This window comes from Dipodomys spectabilis, unplaced genomic scaffold (genome assembly GCF_019054845.1).
Source record: "Dipodomys spectabilis isolate Male_0828 unplaced genomic scaffold, ASM1905484v1 ptg000514l, whole genome shotgun sequence".
NCBI lineage: Eukaryota > Metazoa > Chordata > Mammalia > Rodentia > Heteromyidae > Dipodomys > Dipodomys spectabilis.
This window is the reverse complement of record NW_024871191.1, coordinates 252,511-257,508: the sequence shown is the minus strand read 5'-3', so window position 1 is coordinate 257,508 and position 4,998 is coordinate 252,511.

Sequence of the window (4,998 nt, the reverse complement as noted above, 5' to 3'; positions counted from 1 at the left end):
TTATCCCCTGCTGTATTTAATTTCAGTATCCTGTGTATTGTATACATATTTATCTTAATGTTGCAAAGGAAGAGGAACAACAAAATGGCGACACAAAAGACAAAGGCAAACCAATGCAATAGCAATACTCAGAAGACAACATTTTGGAAATTTACATTACTACTTATGAGGGGTATTGTGAATGAAAATTGTGATTAAAATGAGAGGGAGGGGGTAAAAAGTTCGACATGTTATGTATTCTCTACCTTTCAATTACTGCAATCCTTTTTATATATTAAATGGACAATAAAATTAAATTTAAAAACAAGCTACATAAAATATAATTTCACTGTATTGGCATAGTAAATATTATTCTATGTGTATTACCTTTTGAAAAAAATGAACAATATTTGGCTTCTAATTTGAATTAATTGTCCCTCTCTTTATCAGAGGGTCATCAACTTGAATGTTATCAAACTATACAAAATTTTCAGAATATACTTGTCATTATTTTGAAAAAAACATTATTTTAGTATTGTCTCATACTACATAGAAAATAGTTCAATTCTCTGGAAACTCCTAACTTTTAAAACTAAATATTTGTTGATAGGACAGAATATATGTGATCTTCAAAATTACTATGACTACTAACGACTCATTTTCAAATTCTGAACATGCCATACCAGAGATATTTAAAACAGTGCCTGTATGCATTTTATTTAATTCCGCAAAAAATGCAGTTTCCAATGGAGCGTTACATAGTTAAAAGTTAACAGAAAAACTAGCCACATTCTGGTAGAAGATAAAACTATTAAGTATCTATAATTATTAATTCCTCTAGAGTAAACATTTGTTCATCAGAGTAAGCTATTATTTTTATGACAATCAATCCCAACATTTTATGCAGTGAAGTCATTCTAGCCCAACACTTTCCAAATTGTAAGGTGCACCTTAAAATTCCCTAAATTCACAGCATGACTAGCTTATCATTATAGTGAAAAAATTCTACACTTCTGATAATGAAATGCCCTTTCGATTGCTGAAAAAACACTACACTAAACTTTGCTGCATCGTTTTACCTCAAGTGGTATTCTTGAGATCAGAAAACTTGCAAATATTATTTCTACTCATCTTTTTATCTATCATAGATATTCAGGAGGCTAAGATCTGAATATTATGGTTCAAAACCCACCCAGGCAGGAAGGTTCCTTAGAGTCTTATCTCCAATAAACTGCTCAGGAAAAGCCAGACACAAGTGTTACTGAGTTTCGAGTGGTAGATCAGTAGCCTTGACCAAAAACAGGCTCAAGGACAGTGCCCAGGCCCAGCGGTTAAGCCCTAGGACAAACAAAACAAAAAAAACAAAATGAAAACAAACCCCAAACCTAGCATTTTTCTCATTGTATGCAGAGGTACGTAATTAAGGAAATGTCTTCCTGTGTTATGTATAGGTAGAAGAAAAAAGATCTCGCACAATAACTCTCTTCATACCATGTTACACCAAAACCTCAAAACATTGCTCTTTTTCTAAATTTATAAATTAATATCATCCATTTGTTGGCAACTGTTTCTAGCATTATCATGTTATACATGAACTGTTGGAATTATCTATTAACTAAGTCCTTTAACTCGCTTGAAAGAATATTCTAGACAAATAGAATGCCAGAATAATTTGTAAATTTGTAAATTAAAACTTCTACTTAAAAAGAATTTTGTAGTATCCTGTAGAATATAAAATTACAAACAAAACATGTTTATTTTAAATCTAAATTCTCATTTAGCCACGTTTAAAAAGTCCTACATTAGAAAATTTTGCTATTTCTCCAGGATTAAGCTTTTGTAATCCTTCATCATTTCTGTGGAAACCAACAGAATGATGCTTACTTTTTTAAATTTTTGGTTTGGAATCATGAGCTATTTTGCATCTAGGAATGTTCTGTAATGAAGAGAGCATTTAAAACATGACTGAGGATGATATATGGGTTGCATTTCAATAGGAAACTTGACTTCTCAAAACATAATGACAAAATTAGCCCTAACTTCCAACTGTGAATTCCTGTCTTGTTTTTTGGTTTGTTTTATTAAGCAAAATTATACTAACTAGTTACGGGAAGGTATCACTATGTAATCCACTCTCTAATCTCCTGTCTTAATCTGAATGCTAGAATTTCAGGCTTGTATCACATTGTCCTACCATAGTTTGTTGGTTTATTTAACCTAGAAGCATACTAGTAATTCTGAACTTCTCCGATGATCTTATCCACTAGACTGACTGCTCAAAGTGTTTCTGTACAATTTTCAAAGATGTTCTAACATTTGACACAGGGTATGAACATTTTCAGATGCACCTGCAGGGGTCTCTGATTCATTCCTCCATGGATCCTCCATGATGATTACTTGCCTCTCTTACTGTGTCTGGTCCCTACCTATGTAATATTCTCAAGCTTTCTGGGGGAAAGTTCACTTGAGGAGTTTCTAATATTGAAAATTATGACTTGATTATAGTCTTACTCAGGACATATTTTCTAACTTTTCTACACATTCTGAGAGTTGTTTCATATGTGTCTTTGCACATGTAAGTGCTTCTGTGTGTATGTGAATGTTTGTATGTATGTATGCAAAATCCTCAAGCTCTTATTCAGCAATCTTGCTCATGACTAGTATTACATCACTTGAGCCATTCTTCTAGTGTAACTTTTGGCTGGTTAATTACAGGTAGTGTTGCAAAGACTGTTCTGCCCAGGCTGGATTCAAACTTAACTTCCCAGACTCTTTTACATTCTTAGTTTTTATTTTTTCCAGGAGTATCATGTTTTAAACTAGAAACACTTTCGTGAAAGTAAAGTCTAACCTGTAGCCCAGATTTTTAACTCAAGAATTCATACAAAGGTAGATGAACATACACATTATATATCCTGAGTGTACACTGCTAGAAATGTGATCTTGAGCCGGGTACTGGTGGCTCATGCCTATAATCCTAGCTACTCAGGAGGTTGAGATCTGAGTATTTCAGTTCAAATCCAGCACCAGTAGGAACGTTTTCTGAGTCACTTATCTCAAATTAACCACCAGAAAACTGGAATGGACACTGTGGCTCAAATGGTAGAACTCTAGCCTTGGGTTTAAGACCCACAACCATCAAAAAAAGAAAGAAAGAAAAAGAAATGTGATCTTAGCCACCAGTTCATTGCTAGTATAATTCCTGCTCTCTCAACATGGCCTTTTTTTCCCAGTTAAGTCCATGCTTTTATATGTGACTTGCTTTGGGAACAGAATTATTCTTCCATACTACGTTATTACAAATTTTCATGATTAGCTACCATGATTTAGATCTAGTAGAAAACAAGAGTGGCCTCATCCTTCATGTTCCACTTAGTAGTAATGATTTCTCTATATCACTCCCATAGATCTACTTACTGGCTTTGAATTTATTGTTTCAATGTTGTCTTATTTGTAGAGTCTTCTGTAGTGTATTGAACTATTAAACTTAAGCACAAAACTTCTTTTTCTTGTATTATTCCTATTGTTTCTCCTACTGTTAACTTATGTACACTTGGGAAATAATGCACAACACACACACACTCACAAAGAAATGTTTCTGAGAACCTTCTTCCCACTTAAAGTTGGTCTTAATTACAGTGCAATTAGGAAATTTGAACTTAAACTACTCCAGGAAGTTTTTTTCACGTTTTTTTTTGTTGTAAAAATGGTGTAAATAGTGGTTACAGTTACATAAATAAGTAAATGAGTGCATAATCTATCAAGCACTGTTACCTCCTCTTTTGTTTTTCTCCTGCCATCCGTTTCCTCCCTACTACCCCAACTCCCTTCTCCCCTCTTCAAGTAGTAAAGTTCATTTTCGACATAGTGTCTTGTACCACTCATTGTTACAATGGGTCATACTGTATCCTTGTTTCAGCATTTTGTTATTTCCCTTCCCTTCCCCACATTAATAAAATGTATATGCAAGATATAGGTTGCCGACAACAAATATAGTGAAAACAGGGGTTATATCTTGGAGGAAGAACATAGAAGAGAAACAAAAAAAATACATACTACATGTTAAATACATTAAAAACAATAGCAAGAGAGAAAAATCAAGTTGTGTCACAATCTTGGGGTACATTTCACTTAACATCATCTTATATGGCCATGTGTACATGGATAATGTTTTATAAGCCATTTAAATTCCATATTTTCTCTTTAAAAAGTTATTTCTGAAACACAAGTTACCTCATGTCGAAAGATGTACTTGTGCTATTTCAATGAAACCAGAAAATATTAATTTTACTTGGAGCAGCATTATAGATTGTTACTGGAGGTAAGTGGAAGGAACTGTTACTGGAAGTGGAAACTGATACCAAGAGAGGAATTGAACATAGAGAAATGGAAAAGTTCAAGTTAATTTGTGCTTTCCTTTTTATGGTACAAGAAAAGAATCCAAGGCCTGAAGGAAACTCTGTCCCTTACCTTTTCGAGTGTGTCCTTTACTCATATAAAACTTGTCTGTTAGCTTCCAGTTGGGAGTATTACAAAAGGAAACAATATGCCATTTCAAGGCCAGCATAGAATAAAAGGAAATAACTTTGTTTTAAAAGTGTTCTACTGCAAAGAAACAAAGACATGGAGGTTTTAAAGTGTCTTATGCACGGATATTTCTCTCCTGAGATGATTCTCCTATTGTAGAAGTCAGTTATCCATTTCTTTATTCTGGTCCTGGGTCCTCCACAGCAATAAGGATTCCAAAAAGCAGGATCCAGTGAATATAATCAGCAAAAGGAGCCTCTTCTCAAACCAGTGCTTTAAGGATGGTCCTAAAGAAATATGTGGGTTTTTCATTTTCTTGTTTGTTTGTTTACTTTGTGCTGGTTCTGGGGCTTGAAAAAGAAGGTGGACCCTGTCCCTGTACAGTTGTCTTTCCTGCCCACCTGCCCCCTAAACTACTACTCTACTGCTTGAGCTAAAACTCAAATTCTGCCTGTTTTAGTGCTTAATTACAGATAAGAGTTTCACAGGCTG